The sequence below is a fragment of the Pinus tabuliformis genome, chromosome X, assembly GCF_031772625.1.
Source record: "Pinus tabuliformis cultivar Carrire ecotype Pingquan chromosome X, CPIR1, whole genome shotgun sequence".
NCBI classification, from domain to species: domain Eukaryota; kingdom Viridiplantae; phylum Streptophyta; class Pinopsida; order Pinales; family Pinaceae; genus Pinus; species Pinus tabuliformis.
Genome location: NC_142308.1, coordinates 855,608,325 through 855,634,339, shown reverse-complemented (window position 1 = coordinate 855,634,339; position 26,015 = coordinate 855,608,325).

Here is a 26,015-nt window from a genome sequence, read left to right as displayed (position 1 = left end):
GTTAGGGGTTAGTTAGTCTAACCCTTTATCCCACCCTTCAGTACCTCCGCGAAGGTGCATGATTGACCTTCACACAACCTTAACTCGTGACCCAAGTACGTTCATGCTGCTATGATATTGTATTGTACAAGTTCCAAGTTATCTTAAGTGTTTTACTTATCTTACTAAACAATCATAGTTAGCGCTGCGTAAACTGATATTCTTACTTGTGTTCAATTAACCAATATAATCACATATATTCTCACATCACATAAACATTGTAAATTAAACCCAAAATGCAATATATCTAGAAGCATTAATAGGAGATAAATACATAGAATTTGCAGAATACTTCTCTACCCAGACTCTTCACTTCATTCTTCACTGTCTTCTCTCAAACTTGAAACTACTTATAGCTTACTTACTTGGCTCTTTCTATACAATCCTATGGTCCGAGGACCATGGGTGGATCTTTACAGCTGACTTTACACTTTACAAAATAAGGGTGGACAACCCTTTATGACTCTTGACACCTTCACACTCCGCAACGACAAAATGTAGAGACTTTACTACTTTATTACAAATTTGACCCAAAACATGGGCTTTTAGCCCCAAAACTATCCTTAGGGGAACCTGTTCCCAACAAGACCCCAACACAACACATGGTGACTCACCCTTGAGTCACTCTGCAACCACGAAGATCTTGGCGCGAAGACCTCCCAGCTCGACCTGTATGACCGCAACCCCAGTAGTGCATTGTGCGGCCTCATGCTTCGCTTCTTCAACCAACTACTTGGTCACTGGTCTTGAACTGTCAGCCTGAAGCTTCTGCCGAGTTGCTTACAAATTCTCAAGCTTGCCTTCAATAGAGGCTGTGACCGCATAAGACTCATCCAACTAGGGATTCAAGTGCGCCTTCAACACTACGTCCTTGTGCTACGCGACATCTACCTATTCTTTCAATTTCTTGGCCTCCTGCAGCTTCACCAGTCTCTGCGTGAGAGTGATGATTCGCGCTGTACCTTTTACTTCGTCATAGTGCTGCTGTAGTTCTCATACTTTTGTCTCTAGCCGCTATACATTAGGGTCCTCCTGTAGGTTCATTAGGACCTCGAATGACCATTCAGAAAGCTGTGTACAGTCTGCTACTGCACTGTCTACTGCCGCTATTGCTTCTATGAAAACAGTTGCACAGTACTCCTTTACTTTTGGCGGAGTTGAAGGCTGGGCCTTCAACTATAATTATGTAATCTGTAGGTTCAACTCCATATGAACCCTAGCCAACTCTATGCGAGCGTCGTGCACCCTTGTAGCAAGATTGCATATGTGCACTTTGATCGGTTCTTCATCAGGAATGGCCCATGATGTCTTGAATGAACCTTGAAGTGAATTTTTTTCATCCATTAGTGACAATATCCCTAGGTTATCTAAATCTAACAAATATTTCACCGTGGAAGAAGTCTACCATTATATTTTTTGTTGCAACTAGGAGTCCCTTTCCTTGAAACCACTTTGTAGCATAATGTTTGTAGACTGGGATGTAGAAGTTTCATTGAGACAAAGGGTTGATGGATCCAATGAAATCAAGATATCATTTATCAAAGGGTTATATCAATAGTTGTGCCTATAATAACATTTCATTTAACTAAACTATCCTTCCCATGTGTTGTGAGCTATCACATGTTTTCACATTCTATTTGGCATCTCGAAAGATTGATGGCCAATAGTACACTTAATGGAGTAATTTGTAACTAGTCCTCATATCTACAAAGTGTCCTCCACAAGGGGCATCATGACAATACTTTAATATATCATGGATCTCATATGCTCTCTCACATCAACATATAACAATATTTGACTTTGTGTAAAAGAGACATCCATTAATCCATGAAAACCTTCAACTTTGCTTCATGATATTTTGTTGTTCCTTTTGATATTTAGCTAACCCTTGATTAATGTTTATAAACTTTCTAAGGCTAATTTCCAAAGTTTATGGAGTTGACTAGCCTTCTTCTTTGGAAGAGGATTCATGCTCTAAGGGTGATGCATATGCTATATCAAAATAAGCTTGTAATTCAAGTTATAATATGTGAGTGAGATTTTATAAGTTGAATGATGGGGATAATACTATAAAATCACCACTACAACTAAATAGGCCATTAGTACTAGAGATAGCATTAGAATCCTATATTTTTGAGCTTACAAATTGGATTCAATTAGCGTATTTAAACTCGATGAAATCTGGAATCTTCACTTGGGCACCAAATATACTATCAGGAATAACACCGGGAATAACATCGAGAACAATTTCTTCCATTCTTGTTTCCATTGTTGCATCCATTTGTACTTCTAGGTTTTCTCCAAATTATGCTTCTTGTTTTGTTTCTAGTATGGAATTGGAAAGAGCTTCTTTTTTGGCTTCCTAATTAATGAAAAATTATGCTTCCATTAGAAATTCATTTATTACATTGAGTTTTTCTTCCTATATGCCATCACTCATTGCATATAGCTTTGCTTCCATTATGGCATCTTCTTTAGCTTCTAATATTTCTTCCATTATAGTGTCTTTTGTTTCTTATTATATTGCTTCCATAATTGCTTCTTAGTTTGCTACCTGAATGGCTTCCTTGTTTTCTTCTTAGGGAATTCCAAGTTTGGATTCTAATATTTCTTCCATGATTAATTCTTTGTTTACTAGCTGAATTTATTTTGTTTTTTCTTCTCAAGTAATGCCAAGTTTGGATGGTAGTATTTCTTCCATTATTACCTCTTGGTTTGCTACTTGAATGGTTTCTTAGTTTTCTTATTAGGGAACACCAAGTTTGGCTTCTAATATTTATTCCATTATTACTTCTTTTTTTCTACTTGAATTGATTATGTTTTTGCTTCTCAAGTAACACCATGTTTGGCTGCTAGTATCTCTTCTATTATTACTTATTTGTTTGCTACCTAAATTGCTTCTTTTTTTTCTTCTTAGGTAAAGCCAAGTTTTGGTTCCAAGATTTATTTTTGTGTGCTTCTAGTTTGGCTTCCATTGTTTCTTCCTTTCTTGTTCCAAAATTTCTTCCTTGTTAGCCTCATGGTTTGCTTCCTTTTAGTTGGAAGGTTTGTTGTTATGTAATCAAATCTCAAAACAGATGAAAAGATAGATCAACAACTTGAAAATTAGCCTCTTCGAGAGGGAAACCTCCTTTACATCACATAAATGAAAAATTATTGGATGATACCAATGACAAGACCTCCTTGCTATATATAGGATTATAAGGGGTCACAACATAATCAAAGCCTACATAACAATAATAATGTAAGGGCATAATAATAACAATAGTGGGCTTCTATGGGGCACAATAATAACAATATGGGGGCTATGCTAACAATAAAAACAAGGAGGCTACACTAATATTATAGGGACATAACAAGCCCCTCTCCTTCAAAAAAACTATTTTTCTCAACGCTTGAGTAGTTATAGATGCTTTTGTATAAAATTCTCATCCTCCCATGTGGAATCTTCAGCAGGTAAGTTCTTCCACTTAATGAGATACTCTGAAATTGAATGATTCCCTAGTTGTTGGGTTCTTGTTTTTGTGATTGCTTCAGGCTCCAATATGATTTTTCCTTATTCGTCAATTTCTAGAAATATTGTTGAAATTGAAGCTTGACACCAATAACCTTCTTTAATCATGAAACATGGAAAATTGGGTGTACTCAAGAAGATGCAGGTAGCTCCAATTTGTTTGACATAGTAAAAATATTTTGCAACACTTTGTAAGGACCATAGTAGTTGGGTGACAATTTATTATGTTGAAATAAATTAATGGAGCAATTAAACACATAAGTATATTGCGAAAATGTAAATACAGAAATACATAAAACAAGAGAGACACAGATATACATGGTTCACCCAATTTGGGCTACATCCACGAAGAAACAACTAGTCCTTCCTCTTATATTATCCAACAAAATGAAGAGATACAACCTACAATAGATGCATTGTATATCGTCTTCATTCTCACACAGTCTTCTCTCTGTTTCTCCCTCAGAATAATAATACAAAGCCGCAATAAAATTCCCTCATATAAACTAAGGGCTTCCTTCTAGGAAAAAACCCTAAATTAAAGTGACTTCTACCTCATATCACCTGCCTAATGAACCAACCAGTTCAACTACGAAATTGCAATATTTTACAAGGAAAATTTTCATCTATTTTTAGCTTCAGGGGTGATTCCCCTGAACCCTTGCCAGGGGTTTCTTATAAAATCGTCATCACCCCCCTAATGACGGTCATACAGACAATGTTTCTGCCCTGTTACGAATAGGGATCTAACATAGTTGAAACAAAAGACTTTTGAACAATCAGGAAGATAATCAAACTCCACACCCAATAATTTCCCACTTGGAGACTGATTATATAAACTCCATCACTGCTTCATTTGCTGGACAATGAATCCACTTGGACTTGATTTTTTCTCATCTTCATCATAATTTTTGAAGGCCAATTGAGACTAAGAATAAGCTCAATTTCTCCCTAGTTACAACCTTTATCGACATATCTGTAGGATTCTGGCTAGTGTGTACCTTTTCCAGCTTAAATTGTCCATCCCCAACACTGACCATTTGAAATGGTAATTGAGTTGCATATGTTTAGTATTGGATTGAAATATTGATTTCTTTGTAAGATGAATAGAACTTTGGCTGTTACTATATAACATGCCCATCTCCTTCTTCTTGCCTAATTCATCGATAAACCTTTTTAACCAAATGATGTCTTTACTAGCCTCTGTAGCAACAACATACTCTACTTCCATTGTTGAAAGTGAAATGATGTTTTTCAATTTTGAAACCCAAATGATAGTTGTTCCACATACAGTAAACACATACCCTGTGGTGCTCCTATTGTTATCTCTATCACGTGCCATATTTGCATCAACATATCCTTGTAGAATAATGTTTGAACCTACAAAACATAATTCTTTATTTGCGGCACCTCTCAAATACTTGAGAATCCACTTCATTTTCATCCAATGCTCTTTTCCTGGATTATTCATATACCTACTAAGAAATCCCATTGCATGTTCAAAATCAAGCCTTGTACAGACCATTGGATCTTTGCATAGTTGAATGGAAATTTATCGCACCAAAGTGTAGACAAATATTGTTTCTGAAAACCAAACTCTGAAAGGATATGACGAAGTTACAGGGCTTCCTTACTAGCTTCAATGACGCCATGATACTCTCCTTCTGCTGAAGAAAGAGAAATGGTACTTTATTTCTTGCAAGCCCATTTAATAGGTCCAGAACCAAGAGTGAAGACATAACCTGCAGTAGACTTTCGATCATTAGGGTCACCAGCCCAATCAGAATCAATGAAACCAACCAACAGAGGAGATGCTCCTACACTGTAAAGAATCCAAAACTGTACTGGCTTATAGTCTTCCATGTGAAAGTGGCGTAGAAGATAACATGCATACTTGGACTAAGAAGAGGAAATACCTTCTTTGGATTGCAAGACTTGAAGACCAAGAAAATAATGCAAGTGTCCTAAATCTATCATTGTAAACTTCTTTTTAAGGCTAGACTTCACATGGGTTATAAGATTGGGTTCACTACAAGTAATGATAAGACCATCAACATAAAAAAAATAAAAAATGATAAGGGACTTACCCACTTTCTTTGTGTAGACAGTATTATCAGAATGAAACCTAGAAAAGCCTGTATATAAAAGAAATCTATCCATTTTAGCTGACCAAGCCCAAGGGGCTTGTTTGAGACCATAAATGGATTTCTTAAGCCGACATACAAGGCTAGAGTCTTTTTATATAAATCCAAGAGGTTGTTCCATATAGATTTCGTCATGAAATTCCCCATGCAAGAAGGTAGATTTAACATCCATCTGATGGACTTCCCATTTGAAAGAGGTAGTAAGGGAAAGAACATGGTGGAAAGATTTGAATTTGGAAACAGGGGAGAAGGTTTCAATATAGTCAATTCCTTCCACTTGTGAAAAACCCTTAGCAACAAGACGAGATTTATGTTTATCAAATTTTCCATTTGGTCCAAACTTGGTTCTGTAAACCCATTTGCATCTAATATTTTCTTGTCCCTTTGGAAGAGGAACAAGGTCCCATGTATCATTTTCCAGTAATGAATGATATTCTTCGTTCATAGCTGCATCCCAATCTGGATGGTATGAAGCTTCTAAAAAGGTGTTAGGATCATAATTCTCTGAAACTTGAGCCAGTAAAGAAGAGGCTCTATCTAACTGAGAACATGTATGATGTTGATCTGCAGGATCACCTGCAAGAGTACATGCTGCATCCCAAGTAGTACGGACCCATTTGGAAGTTGAGGAGTTAAATGAATATCCTGAGAAGGTTGGGGAGGATTGTCATCCTCACTTTCATCATCTGAAGACGAAATGTTTTTAGAAGTAGAAGAGATAGAGGGAGGTGACACATCCACCAAACTAGGCTTGTGGGATGATATATTTTTATCAAACTTTACATCTCTTCTAATGATTATATTTTTTGAGCTAGGTTGAAGAAGTCTATATCCTTTGACATCTTCAGAATATCCAACAAAAATACATTTTTACCTCTTAGGTTCTAGTGCTTTATGTTTCTCATATGGAATATGGGCCCATGCTTCACTTCCAAAAACATGAAAGTGACTTACATCTGGTTTAATTGAGCTCCATGCTTCTTCTGGAGTGATATTCTTTAAAACCTGAGTAGGAGTGTAATTTACTATGTATTTTTCACAATTAATTGCTTCTACCCAAAAATTAAGATTAAGTCATTTAGATTGAATCATACAATTAGCCATTTCCTTTAAGGTGTGATTTTTCCTGTCAGCTACACCATTTTGCTGTGGAGTATATGGAACTATATGTTGCAATTGAATGCCAAGCTCAATGCAAAAGTTGATGAATTTGGTGTTAACATATTCTCCGCCATTATTAGATATTAGCTTAAGAATTTGATGTCCACATTGTTTCTCAACCAAGGCCTTAAAGTCCAAGAACATGTTAAAGACTTCACTCTTGAGTTTTAAGAAGTATACCCAAGTGCGTGTGGAGAAATCATCAATGAAAGTTAAGAAATACTTGTAACCAGAGAATGATACAACTGGAAGTGGACCACATAAATCACTATGCATAAGACGTAAGGGAGCTGAGGCATGCCAAGAGGCATGTTTTTAAAAACTATCCCAATTATGTTTTCTGAGTACACATTTGGAACAAACACCATCTCTATAAGATACCATAGGAAGACTTGTCACCATATTTTCTTTACATAGATTTTGAAGGGAAGGGAGCGATAGTTTAAGTGCCCAAATCGCTCATGTGAAAGTTTGCTCACTTCATCATTATGAGAAACAAATACCAAGGGAAGAGTTTATGACCTTAAGTTGTAAAACTTATACAACCTTATAGAATCATCAACAATGGCAGTAGCTAAAATCTGGCTAAGATCTCTTAGGTCCTTAATTACAACATCATGAGGTGAAAATTTGATGGTTTCTTTTTATGCAGGAAAATGACCTCCTCATCAGCTTAGAGGAGAAAGACATGATGACTAAGAACTCACCAATTTCACAAGCCTAGTTGTCAAGCTAACACTATCTAAACACTAGCAACCTACTTTATAAAGCTTCCTATCAAGGCTAAGGGTGCTTTAGTACCCAAAGTAACTGTTTCTGTTACCTCAAGAAGAGCATTAGTGAACCCTAATGAGTTTCTATGGGTAAAGAGAACGAGTTAACTGAGAAATACCCCAAGATTCTCTCCTATGTCAACTCAGGGAAACATCAAAACTCAACATATTTGTGGGAATTACCACTACAACAAAACCCTGTGAATAGCATCCCTTTTTGCTTCCTTTTTTGCGTCTAGAGACCATTTTTGGTGCTATTTGTGTCCATTTATCAAATATGGTGCAAAACTTGATGCAAAGTTTTCACCGAGTTTTGCACCAAGTCTTACATCAAGTTTAGCACTAGGTATTGTAATAGGTTTTGCAGTAGATTTTACACCAAGTTTTATGCCATGTTTTATGCCAAGTTTTGTGCCATCCTTTGCACCATGTTTTGCATCAATTTTGGCACCTAATTTTGTTTCGCCATTTTTTGCATCCTCTATTTCATCCACTTTTTGCGCCTACACTTGCATCAACTTTTGCATCATCTCTTGCATCCTCCTTTGCATCATTTTTAAAATCTTTTTTTGCATCCATTTTTTGCATATTTTTTGCATCCCCTTTATGCCAAGTTTTGCATCGAGGTTTGTGTCTATTTTTTGCATCTACTTTTATTGCATTGACTTTTACATCTTGTTTTGCATCCATATTTACATCCTCTTTTTCATCTGTTATTGTGTCCACTATTGCATCCATTTTTCTTGTGCCATAATTTGCACCTAGTTTGACACCTCCCTTTGCACCATTTTTTCTTTCTAAATTTGCATCCACGATTGCATCCTCATATACATCTAGGTTTTTATCGACTTTTACATCAATTTTTAATCCCTTTTTATATCCGCTTACGTGTCAAGATTTGCATCAGGTTTTGTGTCTCGTATTGCATCTACTTTTGCATAGAATTTTGTTGCATCAACTTTTGCATCATATTTTACATCCATTGTTGCACCCATGTTTGCGCCCACTTTTACATCCCTTTTTGCATCCTATTTTTCATCTTCATTTGCTTCTTTTTTGTATCTATCATTACATCCACTTTTGTTGTGACACACTTTGTGCCATGTTTTGTACTTACTGTTGTACCCACGTTTTCTTCCAATTTTGCATCCATCTTCGCATCCTCTTTTGCATAAAACATTGTATCTATTTTTGCATCCACTTTTGTGTTGGGTTTTGCATCACATTTTGTATCTTCTTTTGCATGTACTTCCATTGCATCCATATTTTGCATCCAATTTTGTTTCTCATGTTGCACCTGTGTTTGCATCCACTTTTACATCCTTTATAGCATCTTGTCTTGCATCTAAGTTTGCATCTTTTTTTTCTTGTCTATTATTACATCCACTTTCTCATCCACTTTTTTTGTGCTATGATTTGTGCCATATCTTATGCCTATCATTGCAACCCACATTTTCTTCCACTATTGCATCCACATTTGCATCCTCTTTTGTGTCCAAGTTTGCAACAAATATTGTTTATGTTTTTTGCATCCCATTTCGAATATACTTTTACATCCACTTTTGATTCGTCCAATTTTGAAACTAATTTTGTTTTCACTATTGCACCCATGCTTGGCCCATGTTTACATCCCTTTTTTAATCCAATTTTTCCTCCTTTTTGCATTCAAGTTTTTGTCTTTTTTTTTTTTTTTTTTACATTCATTGTAGTATCCACATTTGTTTCACTACAATTCATGCTAAGTTTTATGCCTACTATTGTGCCCATGTTTTCTTCCACTTTTTCATCCATGTTTTAATACTATTTTGCGTTCAAGTTTGCATCAACTATTGCATCTAATTTTTCATCCACTTTTGTGTCAATTTTTCCGTCTTGTTCTGCATCTACTTATGTTGTGTCCACTCTTCATCCAAATTTACGTCTAATTTTACCCCTATTTTTTTTTGTTCACTTTTGCATCCCTTTTCCAACGCACATCATATTTTTTTCATTGATGATATTTCTTATGACATTGAAAATTATGAACAACTGATGACAATGTTAATAATTATAATGATGATGATAATGAAGATGATGACGATGACATGAATTGTGATTGTTATGATAATGACAATGATGATAAAGACGATGAGAGTTACAATGACAATGATGATGATGATGCTAATGACCTTGGCCATTCTTCCCAATTTTTAAATGTTGTCATGGTCAAAATCATAATAATTATCTTTGGCGTCATCTTCCAAGTCATCATCATTTGATCATCATTATCATTATTTTCATCTTGGTCATCATCAAGAACAATAATGGCATGAATGATGATTATGATGTTCATGATGAAGATGACAACAATTATGATAAAAATTATATTAGTTATGATGATGGGGATGATGACAATTATAATGATGATGATAATGGTAGTAATGATGATGATCATCGATCATCTCTAAAAAATAAAGTTGTTATTTTTCTTGCATATATCATGTGTCCTAACAACCCTTTTCAAGCACTCATAACATTTTTTAGGTTGATGATATTTCTTATGATGCCTATAATTATGAATAATTGATGACAATATCCATAATGATGATGATGATGATGATGATGATGATGATGATGATAATAATGAAGACATGAATGGTGATTATGACGATAATGAAATGATGACAATAATGATGACATTGATGGTGATGATGATGGTGATATGAAGACGATGACCTCCCTCTAAACTAGGGAGGTACTCATAATGAGACAAAAAAGTACTCTCAAGTTGAAATATTCATATAAGAAGGGATTTGGATTGATAAGCATCAATGGTGATTTACATCATCATAGCCAACATTATCAAAATAGTAAAGCCTTGACTAACAAGTTTATCTCTCCATTAGATTAGAGCACAATGTTGGGAGGCATAAATTTGGACACCACTGCCTCTCCAGGCACTTACCCCACCAGGATGTTCACCAGGTATGTCCTCACATGATCATTTCCTAATCCACTATCATAATATTTGACACCAGGAAATGTCAATCCTCATGAATATTCTTATCTTGGATTAATGTACTTGACTTATGGCGATTAGTCCTAGTCAAAGTCCAAATTTTCAAAGAATATTGGTCCCAGATGTTTATCGAATCCACCATTCTCCTTACTAGTGTCTTTACTAGGCTTACGATTGTTAGTCCTGGCCATAGTACATGACACATGGATAATATGGTGTCTACTCTCACTCCCTCTCAACCAGAGAGGAGACATCCACAAGAATAAGATTTTCTCAAGAATACCCATCATTTTCATAGAGAATAACATCATTAATTTGTTTTCATCACATGACGCCTTTATGGTTAAGCATTCATAGATTTGTGGCAAATATTTCCCTTTTTGTCATTTGTGATGAAATAAAATCAAAAAGTGAAAGCCAAAATCATTAAAGATACACTATATTGATTTATCTAAGTCTAAACTCTAAGGTTGAAGTGAAAATTCATGTAAATCTTATATCTATGAGTTGTGCCAAACTTATGAAAACCTTATTCCCTAAGTCCTATATTTAAGAAAATGAAAAAGAAAGAAAAATAAGGGCCAATGAATGGTAACTCATGTATTCAATCCCTCTTTGGAAAATATATGAATATATACACTCCTAGTTACACTTGATCACATGTTTGTGATGGTTAAATCATGAATTCCTCTTTTCTCCTTATATTTTCACTTCATCATTTAAGCACCTAATTGAGGATCTAGGGAATGTTTGTTTCCTAAGGATTTCATGTCTACTCTTGGTTTACTTATGTCACACTATTGTCAATTTATGTGACAGAGTGAAATACATAAGTTTGTGGAGTTATTAGAGCGGTGTATTAAGTTAGTCACCACACACACATGTATTACATCTCATTGATCCACATGTGTGGGTTGGAGACTCATTGCTTGAGAACTTTAATGGAGACTACTTTATGGCTTTAATGGTATAGCTTACAAAATATCTTGTTAAACATTGCAATTCATCCTTTCTTTTCCTTGAGACACTTGATAATATTGAAGTCACTCCCAATAATCCATGGAGATGGAGAGTATAAATTACTTGTGCTAGAAATAGAATTGAGAAATAGAGGTTTTCCATTTGCGATATTGGATTCATAGGCATTGGATACATGGTAGTAGTCCTCGATGTCAATTAACTAAAATTGTATTGTCATAATGCTAAAAGAGGTAAACATATTGGTAACCTTGATGTCTTGATCATTTCAAATAATAACCATTCCACCCAAGTATCTCTAAGCATCAATCACTACTACTTGGAAATTCCTCCCCCATTTTCTAATTATATGAGGTAGAACCTCACTTAATATTTTTTCTTCTTATATCAACATTATTGATGGGTGCTTTGCGTACCATTTTTATTTTAGGAGTCTCTATTTTCCCTTACTATTGAGGCCCCTCATGCTCCATGAGACTATTTTCATCGAGAATTTACACAGAAAGGAAGTATAATGTGACTAAAAAAAAACATGTCTCAAGATTTAAGTGCTTGGACAATTCCACTTCATGACTCCTATATTTCCTTAACTTGGGACTGAATGGTGAACTTGATGGCCTTAAGGGAAATTGACCAATGAAAATCTAAAAAAGAGGTGACTTTTGACTTTATCACATACAATTTAATATACTAAAAAAAATATCCATAACAATTTCATCAATCAATGAATCATTAAAAAAAATATCCAAAACAATTTCATCAAGCAATGAATCATTGCATTATAAAATACAATCTATAAACATTTTGGGAACATTTTGCTAAAACATGCTCAAAAACCAACATATTTAACAATAATATGGACAATAACACATTTTGATAAATTAAATAACATATTATGAAGCCTAAAAAATGTCACTAACAGAAAACTATAAAGCATGCAACTAATGGAAGTGACCACTCAAGGCCACCATAAGACAATTAATCTATTAAGATCAAGATTAATGTGGAAAAAGATCTACAAAGGACAAAGGCAAACCTATTTTAACTTTATTGTTTTATTAGCCTGGTTCAAGATGAACATTTCAAGATATCATGAAGAACATAATTAGTTTTATTACATTAAGAAAACCCAAGCACATTTTATAACTTAGCAAGGAAGAGATGTATAACACCCATCTCAGCGACACAACACATGGCATTGAGTTACTTTTTTATTTATAATTTAAACTCCTATCATAAAATCACAAATTTAGCATGAATGGAATGTTTAAAATTCATTTTTATAAAAACAAAATATAATTTTTCTTATAGAAAAAAATACCAAAAACTAAATATATTTTTTTAGAAAATAAAAAAAAATACTAAAACTAAATATATATTAAAAAAAAGACTAAAACACAAGCAAACTAGAATTTGAATTTGACACTCTTGTTCACTTTCAGAAACTCATATGGTGGAATGTGATCTCTTTATCCTTATCTTTAGCTTTTTCCTAAAAAATAAAGGCATACAAAAGTGGGAAAGAGCCATAAAGCATCAGGAAGCTTTTTCCTAAGCACAAAAGCATCTAAAAAGTGGAAAAGGCCATTTTTATATGAGGAAACATTATTCACCCAAAAGATTTTTCCCAAATTGAACTTATGAGGAATTTGGGAAATCTTCATAGCCTTCACTTTCCTATATATTGGAGGCTTGGCCATTGAAAAAATGATGGGAATTCTTGTATTGTCACGCTGTTGAGATCTATCTTGAGAGGGAGAGTTTTGGAGCTATGAGTTGGGGGAGGTGTTGTTGCAACTACATCTGATTGTTGTAACTTTCCTCCAACTCCCTTATTCATATAGATCAGTGGTTCTTCCTTCCATATGTTCCTATTCATTCTTTATTTCTTCTATTTAACTAATGGATGTATGGAATTTTGGTTTGTATTTATTTATTCAATAATATTTATATGTTTCTGATAGTTTCGATTATCAAGATATTATGCTATGAAGGTTGCTTTATTCTCTCTCTTATGTGTAGGACCAAGCTTTGGAGCTAGCTAGGAGCACTTCCTAGCTATGCTAAAAACTCCAAGAAGACTTGCATGCGAGGGCTCACGAGAATTCATTCTCTTTTTCTTAATCTATACTCTACATCTTAATCTACTAAGAATCCTAAGCCTTAGAGCAACCTTTCTCTTAATTGGTTTGTCCTAGGTTTTCAGGATAAACTGAGAGGGTTTTATTTTCATCTAACCGTGCATTAAATCCTACAACCAAATGATATTTAGAAACTTTAAATGAACTTAGTAAAATGAACCCATAGAGGGGGTTCATAAATGGAAATAAAAGTAAAAATCTAAACAAGAAGCCAAAATTGGATTTAACCATGGATACAAAATTGGGAGTAGAATTGGATGTTAAACTAGCCATCAAAACAAGATGCAAACAATGACACAAAAAGGGTTTTAAAGTAAAATTAAAAAATGGTGCAACACTAGACACAAAGAAAGGAACAAAATAGGGCATATGAAAGGATACCGAATTGGGCACAAACAAGGATGTAAAAATGGACACCAAAATGAGGATTCAAGTAATGGTGTAAAATTAGGATGAAAAAAGGATGTAGGAAAAGACACAAAACAATATGCAAAATGGGACTAAAAAAGGGTGAAACCAAGGATGTCAAAAATGATGCATAACTAGATAAATATTCAAACTAAAATCTAGGTGCAAAATGAGATGCAAATGTGGACACAAAATGTGGCAGAAAAAAGGATGCAAATTTGGTAGCCAAAAAGGATGAAAAATTAGATACCAAAAAGGATGCGAAATTGGACATAAAAAATTGTGCAAAATTGGACACAAAAGAAGAAACAATGGTGCAAAAATGGGCATAAAAATGGCTCAAATTTGGAAGCAAATTGAGATACAACATTGGATGTAAAATGAGGTGCAAAAAATCATTCAAAATTTGGTGCAAAAACAAATGGAAAAGTAGACAAAAAAAATGGCTCAAAATTGAACGTAACAATAGACACAAAATGGGATGCAAAGGTGGATGCAACATATGGTTCAACATAGGATGCAAATTTAGATGCTCAAAAAAATGCAAAATTGGATGAAACAAATGATGCAAAATTAAATGCAAAATATAGTGCAAAATAGAATGCAAAAAAGGGAGATAAATAAAACACAAAAGTGGATGCAAAAAATGGTGCAAAAATGCATGAAAAATTTGACATTAAATCAGATTCAACATATGGTGCAAAATTGGATGGAAAAAATGGTGTAAAAAAAGGGAGAAAAACTGGCACAAAAATAGATGTAAAAATAAGTACAAAAATAGAAGCAAAAAATGGCATAAGACCAGATGCAAAAATTGGCACAAACTGGATGTAAAAAAAGGCACTAAATCAGATGCCAAAGATGGTGTAAAAATCGATGCAAATTATGACACAAAACTAGAAGCAAAGAATGCCACAAAAGAGGAAGCAAAAAATGATGCAAAAAATGGCACAAAACTAGAAGCAAAATCTATTATAAAACCAAATGAAAATCTTGGTGCAAAATATGATGCAAAAAATGATGGAAAATTTGGCGTAAAAAAAATGAAAATTTTGGTGCAAAAAAGGATGCTTTAAAAATTGTACAATAGAGTCAGATTTAGCGCCAGGCTTCTCATCCCAATTGAGTAAAAAATGCACTTAAATCTGGTGCTAAATCTGGCGCAAATTCACTATTTTGTTGTATTGTACTAATTCCTAATGGAGTATTCAAATGGGAAAGAGCACAAAGGCATGGAAACATCACTGTTTTTTCCTAATGGAACTCATGAAGGACTTGGAAACCCTATCCTCACATGTTATATATGCAAGGGTAGGGCCGTTGTAAAAGGGTCGAACCATTTGAAAGGATTGTCTATTTGACTGTCGAGCAGAGTCTCAGACTAAGGCATCAGAAGAGGTTAAGAAGGGAGAGAGAGAGAGAGGAGATGGAGGGGTAAGGGAAGGTTGATACAACCGATGGTTGTAATCACTCTTTCTACATAAATATAGAACTGCAATTTTGTTGTCCACTTTGAGATGTTGGTAGTATAACTTGTTTATATGTTTATGCAACATTGTTAGCATGAGTGTCTTAGATTTATGCAACTTGATATCTTTATACGTTTATGCATTTCTTATCAAGGTTTTATGCTGTGATATTACGCTTGTCTTTGGTATGTGCGGGTTTTGATCTGGAGCTAGCTCAGGGATCTTCCAGCTAGCTACATTTCCCTCTCCAGCAACAACACACTAAGAATCAAGGTAATAATTCCTTCTCGCTTTGATATTTATTTTTTAAGCATGGATATGCATGCATCTTTGTGACAGTTGTAACTAATCTGACTGGCTACCAAGGATCCTGGGAAGATCCTTGAGGGTTTCTACATCACTGAACACCCGTGCATTAATCCCTATAGCAAAATTGGCGACTCTACTAGGGACTACACTTAGTTCCTAATTTTCCTAGAAAGTTCCTAGACCTCTCTTTCTTCTAGGCCTTCATGTACTTATTCATTCCCTTTTCAACCACTGAACCCATCCAAGAAGGAAAAATATTTCTTTCGTGCTAATGTTTCTAAGACCTAATCTATAAAAGGTAGTGGAAAGTGGTCTTTTAATGTTGTTTTATTTAGTTCCTTGTAATTGATGCATACTCTCCATTTTCTGTTTTTCTTAAGAATGATTACTAGGGGTGAAACCCACTGGACTGTCAGATATCAGGTAGATGAAATTTACATTTAACAATTTTTGCAACTCCTCCTTAACAATTTCTTTTAATTTTGGGTTCACTATTCGTTGAGGCTGTCTAACAATCTTGCATTCTATTCAATGTATATGTGGTGTATGCAAGTTTTAGGATCAATCCCTCTCATGTCAGTGTATTCCCATGCAAAAGTAAAAGAATGTTTCTGTAAAATTTGTATTAATTGATTCTTTTGCACTTCTTGCAGGTTTTCATTAACATTCAAGGTTTTTCTTGGAAAGATTTCTATCGAGGAATTCCCAAATTTTTCCATGGAGAGAAATTATACCTATTTATATGAGAGATACTCATTGCAACTTTGATCATAATGTGAAGAAGATTCATTATTTTCTAGTAGATTTAGAATTTGGTCTTCCTCTCTTACTTGTTCAATAGTAAAAGTAGGTTGTATATATTCTTCATCTTCTATCCATTCTTCAGTTTTTGTATCTATTGTTCTTCTTGCAGGAGGATATAAGGTAAATTTCTTTGTATAATTTCCATATGAGATAAACACATCACCTTATCTACAACCGATCAAAGTATCAGCTATAGCTAACCAAGGTCTTCCTAAAATTAATGGATGTCCTCCTAAATTATCCTTTGGCATTAAGACCATGAAATCAACATGATATTCCCAAGAATCTAAGGATAGACAAACATATACCATCACACCATCAGGTTTAATCACAGACCTATTTGCTAATTGCAATAAGGTTGGTGTGTATTGAAGGTTAGGAAGCTTAAGTGTGTCCATAACTTGTTTACTCATTATGTTTATGGCTGCTCCTAGATCAATCAGTGTGTTTGGTATTTCAGTTCCATTGATGTGAATTTTTACAATGGGGCTTCCTAGATCTAAGTATTTTTGAATTGTCATCTTCCCTATCATAATGTCTGCAATTTTTCCAACTAACTGAATTCTTTTTATGTCTTTTCTTTTTCTCCCCGATCTTTGTGTACTTAGCTCCTTAATTGTTTTTGCAAAAATTGGTATTTATTTTATGGCTTGTAATAAAGGAATCTTAATACAAACATTTCTAAATTCATCCATCATATTGTAATCAGGAAAGATAATTTGTTTTTCTACTCCATCAATTTTCAACTGTTCGGGGAAAGGTGGTCTAATTGATACCGAGGGTTGTTCTATGTTGGGAGTGTTTATCAGAAAAAATTCTATTTGTTAATTCTCTTTCTGAGGGAGAGAGGTATCCCCTTCTTCTAATTGGTTTTTTTGTTTTTGAAGATCTGATCTTATTTCTTGAATGACAATAGGGGGTTTTCTTGGTGACACTCTTCCAGACCTTAATTGGACATTATTTAGGTCTAGTGGAGTTATTACATAAGTTTGAGGATTCTGCCCCTCCATGTTGTACATAGGTTGTTGTGGTATTTTATTATTAGGATTCAGAAATGGTTGAGCGGGTAATTGATTTGGTTTTTGTGGAAACGGTAGCGAGAGTTTTGGGTTTTGATTTTGAACTAGAATTTGTGGTAATTGGTTAGCTTGGGGAATTTGATTAGATGGTGGTGTAAATTTAGTGGAAGGTACGATGGCGAGTATTGTTGATTTTGAGCATAGGCTCCATAAGGATTCTTCCATCCTTGATTCCAAGGCTGTGACTGTGGCTGAGCCCAAGGCTACTAGGCTAGATTCCAATTATTTTGTGAAGACAGAGCAAATTTTTGTGGTCTGAACCCTTGTGATTGATTTGGTTGGGGATTTTTCCATGGTCTTTTGGCTATCAAGTAGATAGGGTCTACTGGTTTTGATATTCCTTCATCATTAAATACAACCTTGAGACCTAGTAAGGATGGACATTCCTTCGTATCATGATTATCTGCACATATGACACAAGTTTCTATGGCTTTTGAATCTAAGGGACACTCTCTTAGAGCATGTTTCTTTCGACATTTAGGATAGAAGATGGATAATTTAGCATTTTTAGAATTTTGCTTGTTTTTTATTTTAAGGGTGTCTATCTACTCACATAGGATCCCTAAAATATATGTTTTGAAGGTATCTAGCAAATTTCCTAATTCTGCCCCACTGAATGTCCCAGCTATAGATTTATTAATTCTTTACAAGAGAGCTTCTCTAGGACTCCTTCCAACTCGTGCTTTACCCTTGAGATATGTACACATAAATCACAAATATCTGCAAATGGTATTTGGGAAATATCTCCCTTCCTAGTGAGGTTAAGGAGATCGATCCACTCATCTTTAATAGGTCTGAGTAAGAGGGATTTTAAGGTTTCATGTTGGCTGTGTGTGGCCTGACCCAGGTTCAACATTAGTTATCCAAACAAATCACTACACAACTGGCCCTTTCGGCATCACCCCATGGAGCGTGTATTGAAGTCTTACCCGAAGCAGTATGGAGGGATGTTGGAACCAAGTTTCCACACCCTGAGATGGTCATGATGTCAGGTTATACCCTCTGTTCCTACTTTCACGCAGGTCACTAAGTGTTAGGGCTCTATTAGTCTAGCCCTTTATCCCGCCCTTCAATACCTCCGCGAAGGTGTATGATTGACCTTCGCGCAACCTTAACCCGTGACCCAGGTACGTTCATGCTACTATGACATCGTATTGTACAGGTTCCAAGTTATCTTAAGTGTTTCACTTATCTTACTACCAATCATAGTTAGGGCCGAGTAAACTGATATTATTTCTTATGTTCGATTAACCAATATAATCACATATGCATCACATAAACATTGTAAATTAAACCCAAACTGCAATATAACTAGAAGCATTAACAGGAGATAAATACATAGAATTTGCAGAATACTTCTCTTTATTGATATCTTCAAGTTAATATAGACTCTATCCGCCCTGCGCACATAGCTACAGGGGTCCACGCAGTCAGCTACGGACTTCCACCCTCGACCTCTGTGCACTTAGTTGCAGAGCCTATACCTACGCTAAGACCCAAAACACATAGACTTCTCTACCTAGAATCTTCACTTCATTCTTCACTATCTTCTCTAAAACTTAAGAATACTTATAGCTAACTTACTTGGCTCTTTTTATACAATCCTATGGTTCGAGGACCATGGGTGGATCTTTACAGTCGGCTTTACACTTTACAAAATAAGGGTGGACAACCATTTATGACTCTTCACACCTTTGCGCTCCTCGACCACAAAATGCGGAGACTTTACTACTTTATTACAAATTTGACCCAAAACATAGGCATTTAGCCCCAAAACTGTCCTTAGGGGAACTTGTTCCCACCAGGACCACAACACAAACATGGTGACTCACCCTCGAGTCACTCTGTGGCCACGAAGATTTTTGCGCGAGGACCTCCCAGCTCGATCTGTATGACCACAACTTTGGCAGTGCACTGTGTGGCCTCATGCTTCACTTCTTCAACCAACTACTTGCTCGTTGGTCTTGAACTGTCAACCTAAAGATTCTGCCGAGTTTCTTACAGATTCGCAAGCTTGCCTTCAATAGAGGTTGTGACTACATAAGACTCATCCAACTGGGGCTTCAAGTGTGCCTTCAACACTTCCTCCTTGTGCTGCATGGCATCTACCTGTTATTTCAATTGCTTGGCCTCCTGCAGCTTCACCAATCTCTGCGTGAGAGTGACGGTTCATGTTGTACCTTTTACTTCGTCATAGTGCTGCTGTAGTTCTCATCCTTCTGTCTCTAGCCACTATACATTAGGTCCTCCTGCACGTTCGTCAGGACCTCGAATGACTATTTAGAAAGTTGTGTGCAGTCTACTACTACACTGTCTACCTCCGTTATTGCTTCTGTGACAACAGTTGCATGCTGCTCCTTTGCTTCTGGAGGAGTTGAAGGCTGCGCCTTCAACTATAATTCTGTAATCTGTAGGTTCAAGTCCAGCTGAACCCTAGCCAACTCTGTGCGAGCGTCACGCATCCATGTAGCAAGCTTGCGGATGCGCACTTTGACTGGTTCTTCGTTAGGAATGTCCAACTTCAGAACCATTCAGCATGCCTCCTCCATGACCTGAACTAGGCACTTGTTTCGGTCAGTTACCTCAGTCATGGCGGTGATGGCAGAGTCTTACTATAGGGCCATCTATTCATTATTAATCCCCTACTCACTAATTCGTGCTGCTCTATGTACACCTCTTGCTCAATCATGCCATTGAGGAAGGTAGTCTTCACATCCATCTGATGGATCTTCTAATGCATCTATGTTGATAGTGCCAAAATGGATATGATTGATGAGTACCTTGCAACAGGAGCAAAGGTCTCATCATAGGAAATCCCCTATACCTATGAAAAGCCATAGGCCATAAATCTGGCCTTATGCTTCTCCACATTACCATCTATAGCTTTATTTACCTTGTAAAGCCAATGGGAGCTCACAACTGACTTGTCCTTCGGTTTAAGGACCAGATCCCAAACACTATTTCAAACTATGGATTCATACTCCTCTACCATCACATCAACCCAAATCAGTTGTTGCACTGCTTCCTAAAAGGAAGATGGCTCTATCACAACACATTCACACATAAGTGCTATGTATCCAGTGTACCTCTCTGGTGACCTCCTCTATCTGCGATGAGAATAGGGTGCTCCCACATTCTCTCGTTCATCATCCAACAATTTGTTAGCCTCTCTAGTGCACATTTTCCCTCTCTGGAAGACTCTACTTGAGTAATGTCTCCACTCTCTCAACCTCTCCATGTGGCTCCTCCACATCAATTTAAGGCCTCTCAAACTTAGGAGCTAAAATATCCTCATCTGCATGTAGCTCAAGCGCCCTCTCAAGGGATACTCGCATGGCCTTCTCCTCATCGAACCTGATATCCCTGCGAACCATTGTCATCTGACTAGTTGGCATGTACACCCAATAGTTGTGGGGTGTATTAGTGTACCCCACAAAGATCCCCAACTTTTTTGTTGGCTCAAGCTTCTTCCGTGCATCTTTGGTCACATGGAAATAAACCGATGACTCAAAAATCCTATAGTGACCAACATTTGGCCTCTTACTAGAATAAGCCTCCTCTAGTGTCTTCATCTCAAGTATCCGATGTGGGCTATGGTTCTGAACATAAACCATTGTATTGCATGACTCAACCCATAAGTGTAGTGGTAGGCCCTGATGGTGCAACACCGCCCTTGCTGCCCCTACTCTGCTCCTATTCTTCCTCTCTACAACCCCATTTTGTTGACAGTTATGTGGTGCCATCAACTCTCGTTTAATCCCTTCCACTACATAGAAGTTCTTAAACTCATTGGAGACATACTCACCACCGTTATCACTCCATAGAGTTTTAACCTTCTTTCTAGAATCTTTCTCTACCAATGCTTTGAACTCACAAAACTATGTGAAAGTTTGATCCCTTTTCTACATAAAAAATACCCAGAGCATATGAGAACAGTCATCAACAAATATAACATAATACCCATGTTTGGTCATGGATGTTGTCAATAATGCTCCACACACATCTAAATGGATTCTCTCTAGAATAGACTCTGCTCGACTGTCTCTATTTCTAAAGGAAGACTTGGTGTATTTTCCCAAAGTACAACCCTTCCATGTATCAACTTGCTCAAGCATACCTTTGGGAAGAATGATAGAGGTTGGCTACAATGTTTTCAAAGCCTCGTGATGCAAGTGGCCCAATCACCTATGCCCCAACTCACCGATGTCTCAGCTCAACATTTTTTTTGCTTTTGAACTCAAAGAAACACAATGCTCTACCTCTATCTTATAGAGATTTTGAACTCGAATCCCTATCTTCTTTACCTGAACCGTGGCTATGTGTTGAAGGAACACCTTTTCTTTTGAAAAGATCACATCATAGCCTCTATCCTCAAGCATGGAAACGGGTACCAAATTCTTCGTCAGTCCAGGTACATGCATAACATTCTTCAAGGTGAGTGGAGCCGCATGCTCCCTTTGAAAAGTAATAGTGCCCACACCAGTAGCACTATAATTACCATCATCACCCATCTTGATATGCATCTTGAGATATTTCTCCTCCAATTCACTAAATAAATATTTGTCTCCAGTCATGTGGAAAGAAGCTCCACTGTCTAAGTGCCAGACACTTCCCATCATTGAAGACACCATGCATGGAAACGTCCAAGTAAAATTGGGAGGCCAAATCGTCACCCACTGCTCCTCGTGAGGACTTCTCCTTGGACTTCTTTAATGGACAATTTGTAGCAAAGTGACCCATCTTGTGACAAAGAAAGCATTTAACTTTTGTCATGTCCTTCTTCTTACATCCATGATAAGAATTTGATTTGGAATGAGAAATTTTACATTTCCCCTTCCTCACCTTAATTGCTAAGACACATTTCCCTTCATCATCAATCTTTGATGAAGATCCATCCTTGGTGTTCCTCTTGATCCCATCCCGCATCAAATCCGACCATAGTCGTTCCCAATCTAGCAGCTTCTCCCGACCATTGACAAAGTCCTGATAACTATGCCAACTCTTTGAGAGTCCAAGAAGAGCAAGGCTCACCATATCCTCCTCAGCAACCATGATTCTAACACTTCCAAGTTCATCTCGACATTGAGTGAACTTGGTCAATTTCTTTGGAATCATCTCGCCTTTCTCCATCTTGATTTTACGAAGATTATCCTTTAGTGCCAACTTCCTTTGATCATTGTTATTTTGATACAAGTTCATCAATGTTTTCCACATAGCATGTAGAGTTTCCCTGTCATCAAGACTTGAGACAATGTGGTCTCAAACTCCCTCAAGGATTATCTACCTTTCCTTTGCCACACACTTCTTCCATTTGTCCAAGTTGTGTGCATCTATAGTTGCTGGCTTGGAGACTTCTTGATGAATGAATTCCTTCAACCCATTATCATCTAGCATAGTGTTGGCTACGGGATCCCCCAAGGATAGTTTTGGGGCTCAAAGCCCACATTTTGGTCAAATTTTGTAATCCAAGTGTAAAGACTCTGCATATTTTGGTCACGGAGCATGTAGGTGTTAAAGAGTCACAGGGTTGTCCGCCCTTATTTTGGAAATGTAATGTTGGCTGTAAGAGATCTACCCACGGTCTACGGAACATGGGATTGTATAAAAAGAGCCAAGATCTAAGTAGTTAGAGACATCGAACATGTAAGAAAGTCATAGCTTAGAGCAGGAAGTCTAAGTCTTGGGTCATAGCATAGGTAGAGGTTGTGTAGCTGAGTGCGAAGAGGCCTAGAGTAGAAGTCTGCAGCTGAGTGTGCAGACCCCTGTAGCTAAGTGTGCAAGGCAGGTCAAGTTTGTAATTGTCCAGAATTATAAATAAAGAGAAGTATTCTGCAATTTCTGCATCTTTATTTCCTGTTTATGCATCTTGTTATGTTGGGTATGAATTTCACTTATAATGCTTATATGATGCGTGAATGTATATAAATGTGTTGGTTAAGTGAACGCAAGTAAGAACAACCATTTACGTGAAGCTAACTAAGATTGGTTAATAAGATAAGTAAGACACTTAGCCTAGTTTGGGAGATATCGCAGTTCGCTACCCTAGCAGCGTGAAAGTACCTCAGCCCCAGGTTAGGGCTGCGTGAAAGCCAATTGTACCCTTTCACGAAGGTACTAAAAGGTGGAATAGAGGGCTAAATGACCTACATGAAGGTCGGTATAGCCGGAATAAACCGAAATCACAACCATCTCAAGGGTGCATAAACTTGGTTCGAGCATCCCCCCATATTGCTTTGGGGGAGACTTCAATCCACGCTCCCTGGGCTGATGCCGAAAGGGCCAATAGTGTAAGGATTTGTTTGGCTAACTAACGTTGAACTTGGGTGAGGCCCCCTTCAAGCCAACAAATGGTTCCATTGCCAGGAACGAAATCTACATAAGAGATATGCAATGTTGTATCACTGGAATCAAACTAAGAAAGAAATCAAAGGTTGGTTGGACAGAAGGATCCACGAGTTCGTGACATAAGAAAATAGAAATTTGTGACTAACAAAAGGACAATGACTAGATAGGTACTTGTATACGAAGATCCATGAAATCATTTTCACCTCCTTTCCAGTTGAGGTATATGAGTGGATCGTGAAGCTAGCAGATAGCCAAGGAAGGTGGAAAATTGACTGTCCTATTGTGTGGACCACGGAGCTAGTGCAAAGGTTGGAAGCATCAGAGGATAAGATCGTGCGCGCTGTCGATCATTGGCTCGATCGCATCATAGGAGGATTTTTTATTGAATTCACTGTCGACACCTCAGTCGAATATAGTGAGGCAGATTGACGATTTTTCAAAGGTCCATGAGGTGAGTACGTAAAATATTTGAATACTTGGATTAAAATGTTGTTGTGAAAAAAATGGGTTATACAGCTACCTTGATGTTCAAGACTACGCGAAGCAGAAAAATTTACAAAAATGAAGGAAGTAAGGGTCCAGAGTATAGCCCCTTGATTTCACCTCCACAAAGGGATGAAGAAGCAATAGCGAAGGTTTCTCGGTGAAGCGCTATTCAGTTAATAAGACAAGGATTACCACGAATACCACCTCTGCCCACATCACCTTCGACTTCACTGCCATCGCCTCCAACTTCACCAGTACCACCTCCACCTCCATAGCAGTTTACTATGGAAAATACAGTGAGGTTTCCTTTGGTCAAAGGCTTGGGAAATGAGGACCTATACCAATTCTAGTTCATTGTGAGGACTGTATGGGAAGCTAAAGGTGTTACAAATGATCACATAAATAAGGTGACACTGGTTATTGCTATGCAGGATTGCACGCTAACTTGGTATATTAATTATTGTAACAATAATCCAAATGCTGGAGTAGCAGGTATCCAAACAACACTAAATAGGGAATTTAGTAGGCTTAAGTCTGAGGCACAGTCGATTGTGGGATTCAAAGAGATCGCGATGCGACCAGGTGAGACACCTTGGGAATTGGATCAAAGATTGAAGTGTCAAATCCGCGAAGCCAATATGAATTTGACAGATGGACAACATCGTGAGTGGTTTGTGGCTTCGCTACTACTCCACTTAAGGAGAACGTTGTCGTAGTAGAAGATAACAACTCAGGTAGAGGTCTGGGAGATTTCCATGAGACTAAATGAGACTTCGACGCAAGATCCTAATCTAGGAGTTTAGCAGATCCATGCACAGTTATAGAATTTATGCCTTGAGATGCAAATTTTGAAGCAGGACAGAACAGGTTGACTAGAGGTATGCGAGGAGGTATGGTGCTTGAAATGAAAGAGTTAGGGTCATGAAAAAGATCATTTTCTAGTCTTTGAAAATTACCTTGCAGGAGGAGGACTGATGCCTTTAAGGCTGGAAGCTCAAGCAGGACCTACTGTGGGGCCTCCATTATGGTGCACTATCTGTTAGGTGGCCAGAAAACATGCCACGAATAACTGTCACTTGCTACAAAATTATGTACAAGCACTGCAACAACTGTTCTGCAACTTTTGTAGGTCGATAGGAAATGATGAGTATACTTGTAGGAGCTGTGAATTGATGATGGATAGAACTCTTGCCTACAGGGTTCAGGCCGAAACGCGACCCCTTGACCAAAATACAGGGATGGCGCGAACAAGATTTCAGGGGTGCGAACGAGGCCGAGGAGGAGGAGTACTTGGTATAGGTCGTGGACAGTTGATTTGCTACAATTGCAGAGGACTAGGACACTATGCCCGTGATTGCACTCACCCA